Source organism: Mustela nigripes, chromosome 12 (assembly GCF_022355385.1).
Source record: "Mustela nigripes isolate SB6536 chromosome 12, MUSNIG.SB6536, whole genome shotgun sequence".
Lineage (NCBI taxonomy): Eukaryota > Metazoa > Chordata > Mammalia > Carnivora > Mustelidae > Mustela > Mustela nigripes.
Window position 1 is genome coordinate 99472501 of NC_081568.1, and position 16194 is coordinate 99488694.

Genomic DNA, 16194 nt, shown 5'->3' on the forward strand with positions numbered 1-16194 from the left:
AGAACAAATCTTGCCTGGCTTTGGTTCAGTGAATGGGTGAACGAGAACCAGGATCACTTTCTGCTTACTTTTTTATTCCCCTTAATTTTTAAATGTTTCTCCTACATTTGCTTATTCTCTAAAAACCCCTATCTTGATAATTTCTTTTTGTTAGCAAACGCTTCATCACTCACAGCCTTATCTGGCATTGTTGCCAGCTGATGGTACAAAGCATTAGGATTCAGTAATTCGTTCAGCCATCCTGTGAATATTTAGCGAGCTCCAGCTTTGTATCAGGAATTGTTTTAAGCACTGGGGATATTGTAGTGAGCAAAAGAAAGTCCCTGCTTACCCAAAAAGACTGAAAATAAACAATGAACAACTTTATATGCAATCTGTCAAGTGATGATAAATAATAATATAAAGGAAACTAAAGTGGGGGAGCATGGATAAGGATTGATGGGGGGGGTATCAAGGGCCTCAATGACCAAATAGTATTTTATCAGAGACTGTAAGGAATTAAGGAAGCAAGTTGTGAGAAGAGAGCATTCTGATGAGCAAGCATGGCCAATGCAAAGGTCCTAGGGTACTAATTTATTTATATTTAAGGACTAGTAAGGAAGTCAGTGAGGCCAGAACAGAGAAAAGAATGGGAGAGTAGTAAGTGATAAGGTCAGAGAGTTCACTGGGCCCTGTGGGCCCAGCTAAGAACTTTGGCTTTTATTCTGGGTGAGATGGAAGGATAGTGGCAGGTTTTGAACAGAAGAAGTAAATGGTTTGATTTCTATTTTCAAAGTTTACTCTGGCTCCTACTGGGTAATCTGAAGGCTGTGGCAGGGGAGCTGGGACAAGAGTAGAGGCAAGAAGGCTTTTGCAGGAGTCAGAGTAATGATGATACTGACTGGGGCTGTTCTGAAGGCAAAGACTAGAGTCTGCTGATGGATAAATGGTTGAGTGTGAGGGAATTTGAGATGATTTCATGTTCTGGGGAACCCTGGTTATGCTTACAAACTTAGCAAATAAAATGTATTGCCTACAACACAAAGCTTGTCACATCCAGGCTGACAGCCCATTTTATGTGCTATTTTGCACACATTTTGTACATCAGCAGGGAAAGTGGAGCCCAGAGTGTGATGCTACAGGGCACTGCTGCTGTCAGTCTGTCATCACAGATTGTTCTGGATCTTTCCTAGAAGATGTGTCCCTTTTAAGTTTCCATCAAGTAATTATAAAAAAGCACAAAAGGGGGGTTTCTTTTTTGAGCCATTTTAAAGAGTGACTCTACATTGAACAGTCCTGTTGTAACACTATTCTTAATAAAAAGTTAAGAAAGAGAAAGCAATTTTTCAAGTAAATTTACAAAATTGCCAACCTGGGTGTCAACCAGGCAAGCTAAACACTATGGATAAGCTACTCTTGTTTTTCCAGAGAATGGCACTATTTTTTGATGTTAAAAATAACAAATACAGAAGGAAGATGAGGTGAAGACCTCTGCCAGTTCTTGTCTACGTCTTAAATGAGTCTGCAGCTTATAGTCTTGTTGTCCATTCTAACTCCAGCAAGTAGCCTGGAGCTCCTTGGAGGTAGATCCTGTATAATAATCATTCAGACTAGACTATTGTTGGTTGTTCCAGCTGGCCTTCATTTTCCCTCTGGGTCATTGCAGGGCCCCTTCTCTCTGGGTGATTACCATATTTTCCGGGAGCAGATCTAGGCCGTGGGAGTGTAGAGTGAAGCAGATAGCTCCTAGGGACCACCTAGCTTCTCCTCACCATGGCTGACTTTCGCTGCTGCAGACCACAGGACAGGGAGCAGATGGACCATCACCTTGGCAGTTTCTAACCATCCTTACCTCCCAAGGAGAACCATGAATACAACCTGAGGGACATTCAGAGGTCCCCTAGACCCATCTCAGGTGCTGGATATTTCTCCCATCCCCAAGTGAAGAGGTCAGGATAACACAGGTAGAGTTTTAGAAGTGAAATCTCCCTAAGGGAGCTTATTTTTTTTGCTTCATACACCTTTCCCTTGATCCATTTCATGCTTTGTCTTAAGAAGTACAGTCATGGAGTAGGAAATGGTTAGAGGTTCAAAATGCTATGGACGATTTGGGAGTTGGACTGAGGTATAGAAATGGTAATTCTGTTGGCTGCAACATGTCCTGCTGACATTGACTTAGGGTTGGCTCCATTTTGTGTATTATGGAATCCTGTTTAGCCACAGTGGCTTAAGGAAAAGATGACTGTGGTTGAGTTGCTGTGGGAAAAGTGAGGAGGAGGTGGCTGGTGGTAGCTCATCATGGCTTCTGACATCGTAAGTGTCCCTGAGGATCTGACAGGGTTTTACATATATGTCAGAGGCCCTTGTCCTTACCCAAAAAGGCACTTAGGAGATTTAAGGAAATTCCATACCCTTTGCGTGACATCTGAGGAGAAAAGCCCTAAGGATGCCTAATCATCAGGTTATATGCTAATAGTTCATGCCTGCCTTCTGAATAACGTCCCAGTTCAAATATAATGGCTTGATCTTTGTTCATGTAATATAGTATGGGCAGCCCAAATCCATCCACCCTACACTTCCTTCCTTCTTTTCTCTAGTATTCTATTAAGTCCTGGAATAGTTCATACCATGGCCTGCTGTCTCCTGTTCCCAGACACCATTCTTAGTTCCTATGTCTGCTCTCCTAGCTTGCTACCACTTCTCCCAACTCTGGACCCTGCTACTCTTCTTTATCCCTCAAGACACCACTCAAGTAAGGTATCCTGGAGAGTTCTAAATGTGAAGAAGAGAATTACAATGCAGAAGAAAGTCCAAGAGAAAGAAGAGTCAAACATTTACCAAAACCTCAAGTGAATCATCCTAATTTTAAGCTTATCTTCCGTATGTAAATCTTCTCTCTCCTGAGAACTTTCTTCTCTACTTTACATTGTCACCTGTCTTGGACTGTCTGGAAAAGCCAAAGTTCTGTTAGTTTAGTAAGAAAAATAAGTAAATTCTCTTGTTCCACTTGAGTCTAGGCTCTAGCCCAGGAAGGCTAAGAGTGTTCATTGCCCGTGACCACGAAAGCTCATTAAGCTATGGTGGATGTAGAATAAAGTGTAGGCCTTGCCAGACTCACAGTGTGAGCTCTGAACCACTGCTCCATACTGCTTTCTTACTTTCCCTCCATTCTCCAGGCTCAGCAGAGTGAGGGCGAGACAACAAAGGAAGGCTGGGGAGAAAACTCTCTTCCTCCATCTCTCTCCACAAGGCAGAAGTCACCAGTGAGAACCAAACATTTCATCCAAGGAAACACACCTCATGTCTATACACACTTGTTTGGTCTCTGTCCAAACCTTTATTTGCCATGACTCCAGCCATGGTCCAACTGGGGTGTGGACCAGTTCTGGCTCTGGTGTCTCTTGTGTGAGCAAGCCACTGAGAGCCCAGACAACTCCAGCAGAGCTGTTAAAGTCACAGCAGTGACTGGGACTGCTAATAGCCTCCTGTTGCTTCCTCTCCTGGACTTTCTCTGCTCAGTTCCCCATGCTCAACTCTGAGACCTTGTAAATGTGTATCATACAGAGGCTAAGCAAATGTTTACAGTGAACCTTTACACAGAATCCAGAAAAGTTCCCTAATCCATAAAAGTTTCCTAGCAAAAACAAGCTCGCCCCGTTCAAGGTATGCCCACTCTGCTGCCTGTGTGCTGAATGTCTCTTTTCAAAAGCTGGAAGGCTCGCTTGCAGCCAAGTGTCCATGTTTATGGTCTCTGTGAGGTTTTCACAGTGACGACCTTCATTCAGATGGAGTATAGTCATCTTTCATGATCGCCATAAATCAGAGAACTGCCTATGTCAAGGAGGGTTAGATTGCTCTGGGGGGTTCTCTTTCGGAGTATAAAAACAGAGGGGGAAGAAAGGTACTTTACATGTAGTGAAAAACGCAGGGGGGAGGAATGTTATGAATTTTGTTCTGAAAAATTCAGCTCAACAGTTTGAATAGGGCCAATATTTGGGCTACAGTATTTGGCTGGATCTATTATGCAATTCATCTTCCTGCAAGCAGATACAAATGATCTGACCCAGAGCCAATTTATTTTTGTGGAGTTAAATTAGTCACTATTTATAAGCTGAAGAGTTTTCAAAAAGGCTGTTTAAGGAGGGTGCCATTACTTTTTCTAGTATGTTTGCCTTTCTATCATTCTGGATTGTTCTTGTTTGATTGTGGTTTCTGGGTAAAATAGTGGGTGCTATTTGTAAACATGGCAAGATAATTTCAACTTTCTGAGGACTTGGATCATTGATCTTTAAAATGGGGGTGACACATTCCAAAACTAGGCTGGGCGAGGATATGTGGGTTCGAGGTCTGAGTCAGCTGTGCAAGTAGAGCCAAATGTTACCTGGATGTAGGTTTTAATAAGAGGCAAGAAAGGAAGAGGACTTCGTTTCCCAGCATGGCTTGGATCCCCTTCGTGAGTTCTTTCCCGAATAGAACTAGAGCTAAAGAAAGAGATGTCAAAGAAATGATCTAATCAAACATCTGCTGTGACAGAGAGGCTGAAGTTACATGAAGTCTCACTCCTTGGCCTCCCACCCCAGCTTTTGCAAAATTACCCACCCTTTCTGATTCCTTTTCCTCCAACTTCATTTCAGCAAACTAATTCTGGTGACCCTGGGGAAGAATGCCATAGTATCGTAGAGTGTTCAGCTGAAAGATCTTAGCAACCTTTTGTTAGGCAACTTTCTTTTGCAAAATGGAAGGCAAGAGGGGAAGAGAGCCCGCAGAGTTAGAGAATATCAAAGTTAGGTATAGAACTCAACTCTTCAGACTCTGTGGCCTCCCATAGGACTATTCAAGACAACTGTAGGTGAGTTACTGGTTTCAGAGGGTAGGAGTTGGATGTGGCAGGCTGAAGCCAATTTCCCCCCACTGCTTCCCCCACTTCCTCCCTCCCCAACTTCAAACCTCCTGCTGCTGAAGTCCTACCTAGTCCCCTCACCTACCCATCTGCAGTTAAAGATCAGATTGCATAACTTCTTTCCCACACCTGGGCTGCTCCAAGAATAGGAGTTTCTGCAACAGATGAGTTTCTGTTCATCTCTCCTGCTGGCTCCTGCCTGAATGGTATCAAGCACTCAGTGCCCAGTAACCAGAAATCACTTATGCCTCTCCCAAAATGCCTGATTTGTATCCAGATTTTATCCCATCATCTAGTAGGATTCATCCAAATATTTGTAAATTATAGCATTCAGGAAAGAAGTAAGTGGCAACTTTTTGACCACAGGAAAAATAGCAGGTTGTTCCTGTCATCCTCCTCCTCCCAGGCACTTTCTTTAACTGCCACAATTGTGCTCTACAAGTACTGGCTGTGCTCCAGGATCCTCTTTCTTGCTCTCTGTTCAGGATGCCCACAACCTTCTGCCTCCACCAGACAGGGAAAGCCACCCTATCTGTCCCCTCAGAGTTATGCAACAAATAAACAAAGTGCAAAATAAAGAGCCATGTTGTGTAGAATAAACTGTGGGGCACATAGTTGCCTTTCCATGAGTATCTATGGAATGGATGAATGTTGCTCTCTCTAGAATTGGAAAGAACCATCAGCCTTCTTCCCAAATGTTTTCAACTTAGCATACTGATGGATTTTTTCCATGGCAACAGAGCTCTTATTATCATAAAAGTCAACTGGAAAATATCATCTGCTCTACCAACATTTGCTCTATTTCCAAGCCTGCTAGACAGCATCTATTCCATAAGTCAAGAAATAGATCTCTTTGTGAAATTTTCGTAGAATAATCACAAAGACTATCTCGAGCCACATAAAACTCCCTTATTCGGCAACGATTCTTAAAAAAAAAAAAAAAAAATTGTCATTATACAAATGGCCTGCATTCCCAGGTGATTTGGTAAATAATGCACTTTTTGGAGCCAATGTAAAAATAACTACCTCCTTGAAGAAAGTCCAACAGCTTGCAATATCATGGTTAAGTATCCCAGCTTTCACAAAGTTCCTTGCAGGATAGGTCCTACATTTCTATAGTGAGTGCTTTTCATTAAGGAAATGAGTTAGTCTTCTGGATTTCCCAAGCTAGCACAGAGAGGGCTCTATAGGGTTCTTCATCAGAACAAGCATCTGCCCTAAGGCGTCACAGTCAGAGATGCAGGCACAGAGTGGGTGACAGACCAGCTGGGGAGAGGTCTGCTGACTCCATGACACAAACTGCCAGGACCAGAATGTGTTGGGAAATAACTGCCAGTTAATGTCTCCACTTGGAAATAGGAGGACACCCTGTGTCCTTAAGCAAAAGCCAAGAAATGTTTTAAAAGATGCATTTTATTAGAGAGCATAGAGTATTTTCTAATCCTAGAGTCAAAAGTACCATGAATTGTCCTGCTCTTGTCCCTGAGTCCTATTCCTACCTCTTCCTTGGCCATCTGAAGTCAGAACAGACTCAGGGGATGAGAAGTGCTTCAAACTCAGCCCTGTGGGGTGAGGCAAGTCCAGTGCAAAGGATTCTCTTCCCAGGAGTTAATTCTCCCCTGGTTTATTATAAATCTCCATTCCAGGGAGTAGTTTCAAAGGCAGTGTAAACCTTCCTAAGGGATTTATGTAAACCAGCTAGTGACCCAAAGTTTCTTGGCAAAGCCTCCATCCCCAGGAGGCAAGATGGCTCAGCTGGGCTCACAGAACTTTCCAATCTCATCTGCTTAGCAACAGTAAAGTTGAGAAGCCTGCTAAAGGGCTATATCAGCCAAGGAGGGTTGTTGGCCTCTTGCTGCTCTTTCTGAGCCCTGCCAAGAATGACATCATCTCACTGGATTATTAGCAGGCCCTATCAGCAAACACTATCCCATCAGTCACATCAAAGCTGCCCCACATATGTTCATGCTGCTTGGGGGAGCCAGTTTCCATCAGCTTTGTGCCCTGCTTTAAACATTTCTGAGATGGTCTTGTGAACTGAGCCTTATTTTTAAACATGAGGGAAGATCAGAAGGACACCATGATAACAGAGCATGTTATTTTAGAGATTCAGATGCACCTCTGGTCAAACCGTTTCTACTGAAATTTTTGAAAAATAAGAAAAATATGATTTCTGGTAAGTAGTTGGATTAATACAACTGACCCAAAAAGTGAAAGCTGCAGAACTTGTAAAAAAGTGGATATTCCTTTTCTTCTCTTGATCAAACCTTCCACGGGTGATGGGAATACTCCAGAGAGAGAGAAGGATCACCATGTGGCTTTTCCACAGTAGATAGAACATAGCAGAAATGGAATACTGCTAAAAGACATTCTCTATCCTATCCTGATACCCCGTGAATTTATATGGGCTGATGAGTATCCGTGCCATCCTCTTGGACATTTCAGAGAATATTAGCACAGAGAAGGACCTCAGAGATCAATCATCTCAACCCCTCATTTTGGAATTCAGCTGAACTATGAAAGGGCAGTCTGAGGCCTAAATAAGTTAGTTGCCTCTGGATAGCTAACTAGCAAGAGCTGAGCTTTGGACCAAAGGGCCTGTCTAAGTATGAAAGCATCACCACCAGGGTGAAGGTTCAAGTGGTAAAAGAAAAGAGGAAAGGGGTGTAATTAGTGGTTTGTTTTAACCATATAAAACCACCTAGCCTAAAAGTTACCAGAGACCAGTGTTCTTGCCTCTAAGACATGACTGATCTCTTTCTGAATCTGAGAACCTCTCCCATCTCTCCAAATGCAGAACCAGACACACTGAGATAGCACTCTCAGTCTTTATGAGGCGGGCATGTGTCCAGGTTAATACTCTTAACTAGGACCTCATCATCAACCTGGTCTTGCTTTTCCTCTTTCCTTCCACCCTCACAAGAAACTGCCTCTCTCCTCCAGACAAGCTTATTTTAGAGAATATCACAGGAAAAGATGGTCTTCCAGCCCTTTAATCATCATTGGTGAGGGCTGGTTATATGCTGGGCTTTGGCAACTCATCAGAGTTGAGCAAGAACAAAATGAAACAGCCTTAAAGCTGGCATAAACTACCTCAATTTCCTGGACACTAAAAAAAAAGTCACTCACCCATACCTCCTGAAAACGCAGTTATTTGGTGTTGCAGTTTTTAAAACATTAATGAACTAAATGAATTTGAATTGAAATGAAATTACATGGTTCTTGAAACTTTTGTATGAAATAGAATATTCGTTTAGGACCTCCAAGATGTAGACATTGGGATGTGATTAAACATGCGAGGATTTAGTAGAAGAAATGCAAGAAAACGAGGAAACTAGAGAAGGCTGGACACCTGCCATCAGACTGTGATACAGGTCTGACCCTGAGGGCAGGAGAGCGGGCTGGACAGGCAGGGCAAGAAGGGAGGGTGGAAACATCTTAGACTGCCCTGCAAGGCAAGGAAGGCTGGGCACAACTGTCAGGGGTCCACAAGCCAAACACTGGCTACCAGAGGAGCCCCAGGACTCCTAGGAACCACCTGCCTTTTCTCAGGCATTGGCCAGAGTCACCTGTGGGAAGGAAGTGTGCCCTTAATGCAGACAAGGTGATACATTTCAGACTGTAGCAGCTGGGCCTGTCCTCACTTAATTTGAAAACCAGTAACACGCTTCTTCACCCAAGGCAATGAAGTAGAAACCCAGAAAGATTGTGTCTCTTCCCTTGAGTGCAGCCCCCTTCCTCCCAACCACCAGCCAGCTGCCCTCACAGGGGAGAAGCTTCCAGCCATAAAGGGACCTGGCCCTGCTGAGGGACACTGAGGCTGCCCAGACAGGGTCCTTTAGTCTGTTGTGGAACCACAACACTCAAAAAATCTGCACAGGCTGCCTTCAGTTGAAGGGCAGGGACTGGGGTGAAAGGGGAATGTGGAATTTGTTAAGCAAGAAGAGAGAGGCCCAAGAGTTTCTGCTAAAAAGGAGGAAAGGAGAAGTGGACGTTGGAGAACTTGAGTCTAAAGTCAGTCATACGTGTAGAGGCAAGAGTTTGTGTCATCCTCTCTGGGAGTCTGAGAGGAGAGGAGCTTTGTGGAGCTCCACATACTTTCCATCATGTCCCAGCGCCCCACTGACTGAGGGGACAGGTTGCAGAGCTCACGGGTACTGTAATAGAAGTCTCCTCTCTTCTCTTGAGAATACATAGGAGGACATAATGTCACCTTTGACGTTGATGGGTTGGAGTATGTTTCTTTTATGACATCAGTTGCAAGTGGTTTTTCTCTTCTGGAAGTTGAGGAGTTCAGGCCTATCTGTCACATCCTTTATGCCTTCTGGGGCTGCCCCAGCCAACTGGGCTTCTGTTCCCCACATTACAGTGTCTTCAGGACCTGATTCTCCTTGAAAGGTAGTTCTTCTAGCTTAGCAAGAGATGGTCTGAAGCTGGCTTGGCTCTTAGGTGTGTGGTCTGAGCCTTACCTCCAAGATGCCCTTCCTCCCGATGTGGGATCTCAGTGTACACAAAATCAGTTTATGTCTCAAATGTGAAAGGAGCCATGTATGGAAGTCTGTGGATTGCAGCCTTTACTTCTGAATTGCATTTAAGCCCCATCATTGGGAGATAGGCTGTTGAGTGCTCAAAGGATTCCTGAGGAAGCGCCTAATCCCACTGCCTTTATGAATCAGTTCTCTTTAACCCTGGGGCCTCTCCAGCCTTGTGAATGAAGAGAGAGGGTGTCCTTCCATCCTTGCTTTACATGTGGGAATGTTGGCACCTGGAGTGTGGTAGTAACCCACCCAAGGTTGATTGGGGAAAGGAGTTGTGTTTTCTCACATACCTTTTGTTTCTGGGGGGTACTTCCTTCTAACTTATCTGAATAGAAAATTTGAGTGAGAAGTGTTTTTTCCATCTGCCATGTCAAGGCTGTCTACCTCACATGGAGTCATCACAAAGAATTGCATGAGGCCCTCCTCGCAACTCTCCACATCACAGGGAGAGAGGCTGACCCACCAGGCCCCACACCAGGGCCCTGCAATTCTCCCAGGGAGTGCTACTGACCTCCATCCTGTCTGAAGTGGGGCTAAAGGCTAGAATGAGCTCTCAAGAGAAAACCAGGGCCTGGCTGCTGCTTTTGCAAAAGCAAAAGGGTTTCTCTCCAGGAATCATGACTTGAAAGTCAATGCATTTCTTCAAGCTGGTTGGAAGAGACATTTGGGAGTAATCAGAAGCTATAGAAGAGTGGGGGTGCAGTTTTGAAACTGCCAGGAGCTAATTTTCTGGAGGAGATAGAATTGGCTTTGCTAAATTGTTGGGCTCCTGTTGGCAGCTCTTCCCTACACTCAGGCCACAACTTCAGAGAGGAGAAAAAAAAAAAAAAACCAAAAACAAACAAAAAAACCCACATGTAAATGACAGCTCTGGAAAGGGTGTGGGCCTAGGGGGTACCACCCGAAGCAGAAAGCCACTTTGTACTCCTGCTTCCTGTTAGTCAGTCCAGCCACATAGCCCTGAAAGGCTTTGGAGTCTGGCCTAGACAGATTGCCTATTCCCTTTGTCTGTTTCACTTCTCCTCCCTCATACCTCAGCTCAAGCCTGAAGCTCTCAAGAAACCTTCTCCTGGGGGTGCCTGGGTGGTGCAGTCTTGGGTTAAATGTTGGACTTTCAATTTCATTTCAGGTCATGATCTCAGGGTCCTGAGACTGGGCTCCAGGTTCAGTGCTTGTCTCTCTCCTTCCCCCGACTTGCTCTTACTCTCTCTTTCTCTCTTTCAAATAAATAAATAAAATCTTAAAAAACAAAACAAAACAAAACAAAAAAACAAACGAAACCTGGCCTGACCAGGCTCAGCTCCCCATAATTGTCATTGCAAGAGGGGCCTCCCTTTCAAGAGCCCAAGCAACAGTTACAGCTTTCCTTTACTCTGTCTTTCTTTCAGTAGACTGGTTCACCTAAGGAATCCTGGACCTATGTCTGTCTCTGCTGACAATTTCATCCCCTCCATTTTACCCCATGTCTAACGTGCAGCAGGTACTTAATATTTAATCAACTTACTGCTTACGGTAACATTGGTGTGCATGCCTACGCTTTATGAACTCTTTCTCCCTTAAAAATAATGCAGTTTTTACAACTAAGATGCATATCAACACTACCCCCACCACACACACACACACACACAAACATGCACATGCCCACCTATACACACTCATATAGGCTTGCCAGCACTGATCTCTCCTCTGTGGGTGAGGATGGGCCATTAATGGGGCCATAGTGACTGCCTTGGGACATTTTACCAGGCCAGCCCCCATCAATGTGGTCTTCCACTACTATTCTAAGCCTTAGAGTCAACCAATAACCCTTGTGGGTCAGAATAAGAGTGGGAAACGAAATGGGCTCTAGGGAAGTAGAAAGGGATATCAAACCACAAGCCTGTGCTTTGGGAATGAAAAGTATTAAAATAAATCCTTAAGGATCTAATCTCATCCTTGAAAACATTATTCGAAAACCATATAGGTCTCCGACAAGTGTGGAATCCATCTCTACTTATTAAAGTCATCTGCTGGTCATTTAGGGAGGAACAACTCCAGTCTGTGTATTCTGGGTCATTAGGTTAAAGGCATAAGCAAACAAATGCACTTGGAGTTGGGCCACAAACCATCTCCAGACAGTGGGACCTCATAGAATTGGCTACATCCACAGCCTCCTGGGAGGTAGGGAGCAGCAGAAATGCCATTAGTAGCTCCATGCAATTATCTCAGATGCCTGGGGAGGGTGGTGGGCTGAATGGGGCTTGTTGGAACTCAAATCATATAGACCAGATTGAGGCTAGCTCCACAGTGTACAAAGTGGACCTACTCAGGCAAATTACTTAATCTTACTACCCCCATTTTCTTGATGTGAAATAAGAGTGATAATGTCTCTATCTGGTAGAGCTGGTGTGAGAATTAGTGAAGGAAGCCATGTAAAAAACTTGGTCTAGCACCAATGAAATGGAATGGTCTAGGAAATGCTCAATGGTTACTAGATATTAATACTATTTTCAGAAGGCACAGGTCAGAAAAGAAAATCTGTACATTTTAAAACACCCAAACTCACCTCTTTGCAAGTGATTACATAATGAAAGTCAGTACTCTTCTATTATATATCTCCTTTCATTAAAACATCTTTCCTAAAATATGCTCACCATCCCAGTACCCACTGCTTCCACCCACCCCTTGCTTTCTCTCAGGTTCCATGGTAAAAGAGGTCTGGTTACATGTTTTCAAAGCTGATTTTTGCCTTGAAATTATGCATTTAAGAGGATTGTTAGTAAGGAACATTTTGGGTAGTTTGGATACCATGAGTCAGGAGAAATTTGAGTTCACAGGCTTACTCTCCTTTGCACTATTGAAAATTCCAGCAGTTCATGAGAAAATCTGTTTAAAGGTATATTCAGGTCTGGAGAGACTAAAAGCATATTTTCTCTAAATGATATGTCTTTTAGGACATTCCTTAAATGATTAGCTTTGTTTGAGGCTCTTTTAAGAAACCACATGTAATTACATTCAAGTATTCAGAAGGTTAAGCCTCAAACTCACAAATGCCAAGAAATTCAAAGTTCTGATTGCCACCCCATCTCTAATTCAGTGAGCGGGCCTTTGTTCCTTCCCTAAAGCATGATGCCTTCAGAAAAGAATGTGAGCTTCAGTGTCCATGGCTTTTGGCTTCTCTCTGTAGCATTCCTTTCCATTATTCGGGAAGTCTTTTGATATTAATCAATTTAGTAGTATTCATAAACAGTCCTGTCTAGGGGGAAAGGCGCATATATATTTTAAGACAGTCACTACATGCTAACAACAGAGTGTTTTGAGGTTTTTCAAAGTCTAAAGATGGATCGGGTCTAAAAAAGATTCTGAAACCTGGTTCTCAAGGGTTTATTATTACTTATTTTGACTAACTCCTAACATGCATACTCATGCCTCCTGCGTGCAGAAATACTGCTCTTGTTAATCATGAGCTAGATCTCCATTGAGTTCCATATTCTTCCAATTTTTTCAGAACACTGAGACCCCAGACATTATTCTTTCCTGCAGTTGCTTAAATTATCACCATATAAGGAAGAAGCTGAAGGAAGTAAGGACATGACTAAAGGAAATCAGACTTTACATAATTGTGATTTGCAATTAAACACAACATATGTAACTATGTTTCATGACCAGTCTCTGCTGGATTTTCTTGAGTTTTGGGTAACCAGGGACTACCATATGAAATGGAATGGAAAAGCCAAGTAAGCCTGATGAGAAAAGAGAATCATCCATGCAGTCAGCAAATAGTTAGCAATGTCTAGTCTGGACCAAGTACTATTCTAGGCACTGAGGATACATACAAAAATACTTGCCTTTGTTGAGCTCATTGTAGTGTTGGGAAACAGATGATAAATGTATGTTTATGGTGTTTTGTTGTAAAGTGTATGCTATGGCAAGTAGAAGAGATAGAGGAGAAAAATACAATGAAGAAGAGGGATAGAAAGTTCTGGGAGCAGAAGACAGGTGACTACAATTTATAACAAGATGGCCAAGGGAACCCCACTAGTATCTGAGCAAAGACCTGAAAGAATGCAATGAATGATCCTTGTGGATATCTAAAGGGGAAAAGCATCCATAGCTGCCATAGAAACGCCAAAGAAGAGGCCAGCACATCCAGAGGAATGGAGAAGTCAGAGTCACAGCATTTAAGGTCAGGGAGGAGAGAGGGATGGTATAAATTGGGCATCATGGACCATTTGTAAGGACTCGGGCTTTTATTCTGAGTGAGATAGAGCCATTGCCATATTGTAAGTAGAGATGACAGGATTTGACTTTGGATTTTAAATAAGATCCCAAGATGCTGTGTTGGGAATGGGCTGAATGGGGACAATGGCAGAAGCAAGGAGACCAAAGAAGGATGTTCAAAGTTTGGACCAGAGGTCTGAGAAGCAGCCAGATCCTGAATCATTGAAGGAAGAATTCATGAGACTTGCTAATGGATTAGATGTAGGAGTGTGAAAGAAAGACAGGAGTCAAGAATAACCCCAAGATTTTTTGGCTTGAGCACAAAAGGATGGAATTGTAATTTTTTAAGATAAGAGAGTGGGGGGTGGTGAGGATTTGAAGATTGATGTGTTAGGCTTGAGATGCTTATTAGACATCCAAATGGAAATGTTGAGTAGGTAGTTGGAGAGACAAATCTGGAATTCAAGGGAAAAGTCCAGATTTGTCTCATAGTTTTAGGTTTTACTCAGCATTTGGATGATATTTAGACCCATGAGACTGACTGAGAACTCAGGTAGTGAATGTAGTGGAAAAGAGCCATTCAAGGGCTGCCCCCTGTGGCATTGGCAAGTATATAAAGATGCCACTCTGGACAGTTGTGCTATTTATAAATGTCTCAAGTCTGTATGGTTCAGAAAACCACATTTTTCAAATCAAGTAATCTAACATTGTCTTTCTTCACATATTCTCATCTGAAGTGCTCCTCTAATGAAATAGTGCTTAACACTAAAATTGTAGATAACTCTGAGGTCTTCCATCTCCTTTGTGCTGAAGGAGTCTTTAGTCACTGACTTTCAGAAGCAATTTCCAAAAGCTTCTTTGGCAGTGACTAGGCTAATGCCACATAGCCAAACAAAGACACACATCCAAACATATTTTCTGTTGTGTATATGAAGGCAAGGGGCACTGCCTAAAGCCAGGATTGCAAATGCCAATTTTGTGTTTCAGTAGGAGATAGTGTATTAATTGTCTATTGCTGCATAACAAATTGTCCCCAGAACTTAGTTGCTTAAAACAACTGTTCGTTTCCTCATAGTTCTTATAGGTCAGAAATCTAAGCATGGTTCAGCTAGATTCTCTGACTCAGGGTCTCCCACAAACTATAATCAAGGTATTGGTTAGAACAGTGGTCAGAAGGAGAATGATGTAAAATTGGTTAAAAGCCACCTTAGCTCCTTGACTCATGGGCCTCTCCGGCTTAACTGATCAGAGAAAACTTGTGAGAAATCCAAAAAAAGAGCGTTAGCAAGATAATGTAAGCAAGATGCTAGTCACAGTCTTTTGTAAACCAGTAACAAAAATGGCATCCCATCATTTTTATTGTATTTTATTCATTAGTAGCGAGTCAACAGGCCTTGTCTGTATTTAAAAAGAAGGACATAGTCAAGGGTGTGAAAACCAAGAGGCAGGAATCATAAGGGGGCGTTCCAAGAAGTCTGCCACAAATCCCATGGATAATTTTAAACACCAACAAACGTAGATTGACACCATGACTTTTAGTAGGTAGGAACATTTTCTAATTCAAAAGTACTACTTGTTTTTTGAACTCAGTAGCAACAACCCTGTATTTATTAAACTGTGGATTGTAACTCCTTAGTAAGTCATGAAATGAATTTAGTTGTCATGACCAACATTTTCTTTTAATAAAACAAAGTAGAAATGATCAGAAGAACATGGCACATAAAAAAGTTTAGAAGATGTGCTAGGTTGTGACATAAATATTATTCTTTTTGAGGATCATGGTCAAGATTCGTGATTTCCATAATATCATTAAAAGTGAGTGGCCCACCAAACATATTTTGGGAGAACAGCTACCTCCACACAAAGCAAAAGAAAGAATGTCAAGAGCAAAGAAACCCCAATGCACTCAGGTGAGCTAAATAAGCGTGCACTTGCCAGTTCATGCTTCTAGATCCTGGTTCTCTCCTGGGGTCTGTAAAGAGTAATTAATAAGAGACTGTAAAACCCTGAACAGACATGACAGATATGACATCTTGCCTCTGCAGAGGCAAAGCAGACGCACCATGAACTAATGAAAATACCCTGAGCAATCCTACCCGTCTTGAAAGGTCAAAAGAGAGATTTTTTCCCCCTACAAAAAACCAGCTGTGAGTGCCTCAAAACAGTAGGCTTGCTCCAGACAGATGAGGCCATTTTTCAACTGGAGCACCCCCTTCCCTGTCTAAGGAGACAGCCCCCAGAACAGGCACATTTCTCTGTCACAGATAGAATGCAGCCAGTCCTTCCCCCAAGGCCGTGACCATTCAGAGGCTGGGATCAGGTCACTCAGCACTTTTGCCTCCTCCCCATCTGTAGCTCCAGGTCTGTCCAAATGTCCAGGAAGCTCCACTATTGGCAGTGATGACCAGTAGGTAGAAAACAAAAGACTGACCAGCTTAATTGCTGCTTTCCTCTTAAATGCCCCTTTTAAGATCAGCACTCAGATTCGGCTGGGGAGATAGCAAAGCAGAGTCTTCATCTCTCATCCACCCTTATCAGCCAGACGGCAAACAAGCCAAGTTTCGGTTACAGAGTCCA